General features: G+C 44.0%; 1 protein-coding gene across 2 annotated transcripts in view; it reads right to left on the reverse strand.

Annotated features, from left to right (window-relative positions):
• Positions 1 to 245, reverse strand: part of ATF1 (activating transcription factor 1) — a 38,503-nt gene extending 38,258 nt beyond the window's left edge. The window contains exon 1 of one of the 2 annotated variants that reach the window (XM_012732639.1): positions 24 to 166. The gene's annotated coding sequence lies outside the window, so the exon portion shown is untranslated. Of the gene's footprint in view, positions 1 to 23 lie in introns of both variants that reach the window. The other variant, XM_004692752.2, reaches the window with a different exon arrangement.
• Between the last annotated feature and the right edge of the window lie 8,072 nt (positions 246 to 8,317).

Below are 8,317 nucleotides of genomic sequence, written 5' to 3' on the forward strand. Positions count from 1 at the left end.
CGCCCCACCCCGCCCCCACTTACCTGTGGCTGCCGCCTCGCTGCTGTCCGGGGCGGGAACTTCCACTCCCCCCTCCCAGATGGGTCCGAGTTCACTACCCGCTTCCCCACCCCCTCAGGCGGCGAGGGACGTGCCTCTTTCTCAGGGGTCGGGCGGGGCGGGGAGAACCAGTGTCACTTAGCCAACTGTCCTAGGCTACTGCTCCCTCGGCAGTCAGGGCCGCCACTGGCGGCATAATCTACACAGGCCCAGGGCGGGGGAGGCAAGGGGGGCGAAGCCGGGTAAGGGCGCCCGAGGGGCGGGGCCGGGGCGGGGCTCCGCGCGCACGCCGTGGCGTCAGCACGTCGCTCACGTGCTGTGCCGCCATCTTGCGCTTGTTTCCGCAGGAGGGAGAGTGGCGTTTCCTGAGACTCCCAACCTGGCAAGAGTTGGTGGAAGCTGCGTACTGCTCCTTTCCGCCCGGGGCTCCCCTGCGTTTGTTTGCGGAGGCGACAACCAGCGTGGCGGCGTCGGCAGGCCGCTCTGTGCCGGGCAGTTTTCGTGGGCCTTGGGCTCAGCGCCTTGCTGGGCGCCGGTCCCGGAGCGGCGTTTCCCCGCCTCGACGCGCCTGACTGCCGCTTGCAGACGCGGGCTGGTAGAAAGAAGGGGCTCGAATGGAAGCTTCTCGGGCTCTTAGCTCACCCCGGCTGTTTTTTAAATTCCTACAGGCGTTATGAGAGCCCTTGTTAACCCAAGGTTTCTTGTGAACCTGGGGTAACACAGGTAGCGTTTCTCATCTTTGAACACCCCGGCCATTTTTATCCCCACAGACTAGCTTGGAGTTGTAGTCTCTCACCCATACGAGAGTATTTCCTGCAAGGACTGCTGAGGGAGAAAAAGCAGGTGCCAGGAGGTGTCTTGTGAGCCTCGCTGACAAACTGGGTCGGGGTGTCCTACGAGGAAGTGGCACACCCCCCTTTAAACGCGTGTCACCCTTTCTGCAGAGAGTTTTTACATTTCCTGAGAGGATGTTCTCGTCAGGCTCTGCAGTGATGAGCGCACACAGGAAGCCTGTCCGCGCGCTGTTTTCCGCGGCGCTCGGGGCAGACCCGCGTGGGGCCTGCGGTGGAGGAGCTGGCGTCTGGGCCGGCGCGGGTGGGCAGCTGAGGCGTGAGCGCGGAACTTGAGCTGGAGCCGTACTGCACGATAGGGCTGCACCCTTGGCGCCTGTCAGCAGCTCCACGAGCTGGTGAAGGACCCCAACTGCAGTCTCCGTGACGTGCGGACGGGGCGTCAGCCCCAGCGCTCCTAGTGGCGTCGTCCATGCGTTGCGCGGTGCCTTCCTGTGCTGCCTGCCCGCTGCCCCGGCTGGTTACCGTCCCTCAAGATTTCGTCTGAGACAGGAAGTGCATAGCGCTGACTGAGTGTGAACAGGTGCGTGGAGTACAGGAGCGGTGTGGGATGCAGCCTTTGGGGGTGCTCCCACGTCATGCTGGAGGACGCCGTGGCGCGCTCTGCGCGGTGGGCTCTGGTCACCACACTAGAGGTTAGTATCCTTTTGGCAAAATGAAAAGTTCCAGACTTTCTGAAATTGAACTAGCTCGAGATTTCCAGTGTAGGAAACTGATTTAGCAGATAATTGCTCCTGAGATAACTGAAAATACAAACTCTTGTATGTTAAGGAGTGATAGAATTTTAACAGATAATTTCATGTTTGAAAAAGATTTCTTTAGTTTGCTTACAAGAACTGGAGTGGGGGGAGGGGGTGGGGATTCACCAGAACAGACCAGGCAGACTGGCTGCACCGCTGAGGGGGGCAGCCGCCGAGACTGGAGCCAAGTGGGTCACCCCCTGGCGAGAACTCACTTGGGTGCCAGAGGTAGCTTGATAAAGTTGTCTTTAACCCTTGCGCCACTAGGGAGGCCCTAGCTGACTCGTTTTTAAGGTTTAACACTGGTTTTCCAGGTCTCTTTTGGGGAAGTTAAGATTTTATTAACTTTAGTAGTGGGAATTCACTGATTATCTAAATCATTCTTTTGAAGTACTAATTACTAAACTTTTAGGCTTACTTTTGGCTTTTATTGCAAACTAAGAGTTCTGTTTATAAGTGAAATATGTCTCAGCCACCTTGAAAATTATAAAGCGTACTGATGTGACAGTTTTCACAAATGCTTATCATTTAGAAATTAAGGTTTTTAAGGATTAAGAATTCAAATTATGAAATTAAAATTAGGATAATAACCAGGGAGCAATATCTGTAAAGAAAGGGAGATGTGTTCCATAAGAAATGAAGGGAGGTGTGAGGAATGAAGTCAGTCTTTGTCAGTATTTAGCTGAAGATTCAGGGATAGTAGTAGTTACATCCTTGGTAATTAGAAGTCCACACTATTAGGGGTCTTGCAGAGTTTCCATCTCTGCCACTGTGGCTGCTACATTCATGTGCCAGGACATGTCATGCCCTTGAGTCTATATATTCTCACTTTGAGCATTTCTTCCATGCAGAATGGTGATTTTTTTTTTAAGATTTATTTATTTATGCATACAGAACTGGGGTACAGGCCAGAGGTGCAGGGGCGGTGAGAGGCTTCACCAGAGACAGAGTGGGGAACAGAACAGGCAGATGGATGAAGTACACTGCTGAGGGGAGCAGCGGGCAGGTCTGCCACGCCATGTGGTCACCTTCGGGGCAGGCGGGGATCGAACTATTGGGGAAATGGCTTTAGCTTCTTAGTGCTGTGCTTTAACCCACTGCTGTGCCACCAGGGAGGGCCATGACTGGTGATTTCAATATTCGCCTACTGTGAAGATTTTCCTTACAACTAACTGCCTTGCAGTCATTCCTGGAGTGGCCATCACACACCATAAACCAGACCTCAGCCTTTTCTGCCTGCTTCAGGTGAATTCGTCTCCAAGGTCACCAAATGTATACGGTAAGTGAAGAACACAGGAGTGTGTCACATGGGGTTCTGGGTGGCCTGCTCATGCAGCTTGCTTGTGTCCTGATCCCGCTGATGCACAATTTCAGGTATAGCATTTCTATCTCATGATGGACTTGTGCTGGATTTATTAATGCACAACTGCTGTTTTGATATCTCCCAAGGTTTACATCAAGTTCTGTATTTCTAGCTCACGTAATTTCAGAAAGGACAGTCAAGGTTCTGGTTTTTATTTTGTTTAATTTTTATACCCAAAGGGGCAAGTTTATTATAAAAATGGAGGGGATGTCAAGGACGCTTGCACAGGCACAAGCAAGCAGAAAGGCTGCCCCTGAAAGGAACAGGTTTGTTATGAGAGAGGCTGCTAGTCACAGGTGGGCAGGCTTGGGAGGAGCTGCCTCTGCTGCTTTGCAAGGGGGAAGGTAGGTGAAGAGCAGCACCTGCACAGTCACGTGCGGGCAGGAGGGCTGCTGCCCACAGTTTTAATCAATCCAGTTAAAATTCACACTGTGAATTAGCATGTCTAACAGAATCCAGCTGATGATATGTAAAAGACATATAATGCTGTGCTACAATTAACTAGTTCTTGTTCTACAATCCCAATAGCTTACATTTATGATTCTCCTGCTACATCTTGGTCATAAAGGTTAACTTCACACTGCCCTTTTTTTTTTTCTTCCAAGCAAAACTACTGCCTCCTCCACACTGGGGGCTGTCAGGTTTTATGTCTCCCAGCTTGACTTAAAGCTGTAAATCAGCGCTATGGCAGCTATGGCCAATCCCCAGCCAGGAAGTTAGCCCACATGTGGTAAAGCGGACCTCTCCTATCTTACCTGCTGCTCTCCTTAGCCGAGTATTAGAACCTGTTCTGCTCCCTACTGTCTCTGGTGAATCCTGTCATACTCTGGCCTACACCCCAGTTCTTGTATGCATAAATAAATAAAAATAAATCTTTAAACAAAAAATCAAACTGTAAATCTCAAACTGAGCAGGCATACGATGGGTAGTCTCCAGAAGCTGAAGAGGCCTACTAATAATTGTGTTTCTTTCTTTGAGAAAGGGGATGCAAGATGCAGTGCTTTGCTTTTTATTTATCAGGGGATATCTTGGCATGTCCCTCATCTCTAGAACTCTTAATCTTCATAGTTTATTTTCCATCATTTGTATTAGATGTAGTTTACTAAGGCCTTTCGTATATTAACCATTTCTTGTCTATCTAATCAGATTGATATAAACCTAAGACAGCACCATAAATTATTCTTGTCCATTCTTTGTGACTGTGAACTATTTCTGATTCTCTGTCTTTATTGGAACAGACTAGGACATTTAGCAGCTCACTGGCTTCATACCATGCAGAGAGACCAAATTAGTCAAATCTCACAAAGATAGTAGAGCAAGTGGAGCAGTTACAATCAGGGCTGTTATTTGGTTGAAGTTGGAGTAGCATACTGTTAGCTCCAGGATCCTTGAGTTTCTGGAGGGACCAGACTTGTGAATTAGCACCTCTGAATCCTGTTATCTTCAAGGGTGGCACTAGTCCCCGTACTCTCCCCTTGAGATCTAGAAATACTCTTGTTGCAGACTTATTATCTTGGTTTTGGAAACTTCCTAGGCTTCTCCATTTCTGGACTTACAGTTCTCTGGTTGATAAGTCTATCTTTATGCCAGCACTAAACTGGCACATCTTTGTTATAAGTTTTGGAATATAGAAGTGTAAGTACTCCAACTTTTTTGTTTAGAAATTGTTTTGAGCGAATTCTAGAGTCACCTATGCATTCTTCAGAATAGGCAGTTGGGTTTTTAATGGCGATTATATTGAACCTATAGACCAGTTTGGGAATGTTGACATCCTACAACTTTAAGTCTTCCATCTATGAATGCAGCCATGACTTCCTATGATGTTTGTAGTTTTCAGTGTCCAGAGTTACACTTTGGTTGAATTTACTATTATATTCCTTTAAGGATACTTTAATTAGAATTTGTTTTGAAGTTTCATTTTTGGAATGTTCATAGCTATTAAAAATAACAGACATTTTACATTTGTATTCTGCGACCTGGCTGAACTCTGGTAGCCTAAAGTTTTTGGTATGTGTATTCCTTAGGGTTTTCTACACACAAGACATCTCATCTGTGAATAGATAGATTTATTTCTTCTTTCCAACCTGGGCACTTTTTGTTTTTCTTGTCTAATTGTCCTAGATGGAACCTACAGTACTATAGATTTTTATTCCCTTGTTTCTAAACTTAGGGAAAAACATTCTTTTTCACTATTATGTGTGGTGTAAAAGTTTTTTCAAAGTTTTTTATAAGATTGAGATACGCCTTCATTTTTTGAAGGCTAGCTTCACTGGATGTAGAATTCTGAGTTGACCTGTTTTTCCCCCTTCTGAGTCTCTAACTGTATCATTCTTTGTTCATTTGACTTCCATTACTTATTGTAAGGAATCAGCGAGGTTTATCTGCTAGGTTTCCTGTTTGTTTACCCATTATGGTATGGGCATTTTCCTTTAAATTTAAGTATAGTCATTTCCAATGGGTAAATTTTTTTTTTTAAAAGATTTATTTAGGCCCTCCCTGGTGGCGCAGCGGGATAAAGCACAGCACTGAGAATCTAAAGCCGCTTCCGCATGAGTTCGATTCCCGCCTGCCCCGGAGGTGACCACATGGCGTGGCAGACCTCTCCTGACCCGCCCGCTGCTCCCCTCAGCAGTGTACTTCGTCGATCTGCCTGTTCTGTTCCCTGCTCTGTCTCTGGTGGGGCCTCTCGCCGCCCCTGAGCCTCTGGCCTGTACCCCAGTTCTGTATGCGCAAATAAATAAATCTTTAAAAAAAAATTTATTTATGCATATAAGAGCAGAGGTAAAGGCCAGAGGTATGGGGGTGTGTGTGAGAGAGGATTTACCAGAGACAGAATGGGGAGCAGAACAGACAAATTGGCTAAAAAAAAAATTGCTAAGGAGAGCATCAGGTGAGACAGACGAGATCTACTATACCTAGTGGGTTAGCTCTCTGGCTGGGGATTGAATTTGTGCTGCAGAGGCTGCTGATACTTTGACAGTGCTGAGACTTAACCCCTTGAGCCACTAGTGAGGCCCTGGATGAAAAATATTGTTGAAAATAATAAATTTCTATCTCTAGGAGGATAACTGACCAAGTTATTCCACTATCATAAACTAGTGACTTATGGTAATGAATTTTTTAAAATGTTAATGATTTAATCCCCCCCACCCCCCACCATTCCTTGTATCTCCTGTCCTCATTCCCTCCTGCTGCCTCTTAACCTGAGTCTTCAGGATGTTTTTTGATGGCCATTGGTTATCTTATATTATCATTTGTTTGCTGAGTAAATGTCCACTATTTATTTATATTGACTGACTTTGCTACACGAAAATCTCTCCAATTCAATTTTACTGAAAATGACTGCATAAAACTCCATGTACATACATGGAGTACATTATCTTCTTGGTCCAGTCGTATGTTGAAGTCTGTTGCACCATGTGGGTCCACTCCCTGGCTGATGATCGAACTCGGGCTGTATTGGCTGCTGATAGCTGGATAGTGCTGAGACTTAATCTATTGTGCCACCAGGGAGGTCCTGAAGTCTTTTTACTTGAGGTGATCCCAATTATTTTGTTTTGAGTTCTTTTGCCATGGATTGAGTCACCAAGAAATATCTTTATTATTCATAGCTATGCATTTTTCTTCTGTGTATTTTATTGTTCTTCTTGTGTCTAAATCCACACCATTTGGAGTTTATTTTTGTGTATAATCCAACTTCATACTTTTATGTGTGGCTATCCAGTTTTTGCAGCACCATATTAAAGATGACCATCTTTTCTCCACTTTCTCACTTCTGCTTTATCATAAATTAGGTGCTGGTATGTGATAAATTAGGTATCTGGTCTTTCATTTATATCTGATACATGTGTATATTTTGTGCCAAACCACATTATTTGTGTTAGTGTTGGTTTATAGTAAAGTATGAAGACAGGTAATTTGATGTCTTCATTTCCTTTTTTTCCTCAGGATTGCCTTTATAATTTGAGGCCTTTTGTGGTTTCATACAAATTTTAACTTTTTGTTCAGGTGTATTTTTTTTCAAGATTTATTTATGCATACAAGAACTGGGGTACAGGCTAGAGGTATTGGGGGTGAGGATTCATCAGAGACATAGTGGGGAATAGAACAGGCAGATCCACTGAAATACACTGCTGAGACTTAACCCCTTGACCTAGAAGTTATTTTGGATTCTTGTTCCACCCTCCGCCCCGCTTCTCCAAATATTCAGCTGTTGAACTAGTACTTAACTGCCTCTGAAGTTTCGATGCGACACCTCTCATCTTTATTCTGCTGCTGACTTGGCTGAAATGCTTTTGTTCTATCAGTTTTACCTTTCTCCATTACTTGTAACATAAAAGATTATTCTTCTAATTTGAATGTGTGCTTTAAATTCCTCATCGGCTATCTTTAGACTTTTGGATAAAAGTGCAAATTTCCTGGTATGAGACAAGACCCTTAGTGATCTGTCCTTGGATCATCTCGACAGATAAACACTCTCCTTGGATCCCAATAATTAATTGCAGACCCCAGAATATGTATCTCTATCTCCCTGCTTGTTGCCTTGATCTTACCCACTTCATCCTTGAAATCTCCAGTCAGTTACCTCTTCCATAATATTCTCCATCACCATTGGGTTTGATAGCTATTTTGTCTCTACTGTTTCTTCACCCTTACTATATATTGTTTTCCTGTATCTTGAGTGACTTCATACTTCTCCAGTTTTTGTTACAGTACTTTGTGCTTGTTAAGTACTTGATAAATAGCTATTAAAAGTAAAAGAAAAAGTTTGCAGCTGCCTACGTAGCTCAGACCTTAATTCAAGTACCAAACTCAATGTATGAAAATGCACAATTTGCTCAGCTTCCATTTAATTTCTTGAAATCAGGAAAAGGGAAATGAAATATTACTTCTAGAAAAAATGAAATCCGTCCTAGTTACAAATTATGAAAAATTCAAACTACAATTCATTACTTCAAAATTACCAAATGCCACAGGGGTGAAGGAAGCAATAATTGTTTCTGATAAAAGACTTTGTAACTTTGACTTTACCGTTTCTTTATCTTGTTTTCTTTTACAGCAATGATTTGCTATGAGTTTGAAGATCTGCTTATTTTCCTTAGGACACTCCATCTATTTTGGATTTTACCTTCTGAAGGTAAGTTTAAATTTCATCAATTCTCCCAATGTGTGACACATTAAACACAGTCAAGCATCAATATTTATTAACACAAGACAAAGGAAACACATTCAATGAGTTAATAGAACACTGTCCAGCCAGATGTTAAATTTAAAAATGTATATCTAGTCTAATTTCAAATAAATAAAAAAAACTTTATACATAA

Source organism: Condylura cristata, unplaced genomic scaffold, assembly GCF_000260355.1.
Source record: "Condylura cristata isolate star-nosed mole 26May11 unplaced genomic scaffold, ConCri1.0 scaffold00034, whole genome shotgun sequence".
Taxonomy (NCBI): Eukaryota; Metazoa; Chordata; class Mammalia; order Eulipotyphla; family Talpidae; genus Condylura; species Condylura cristata.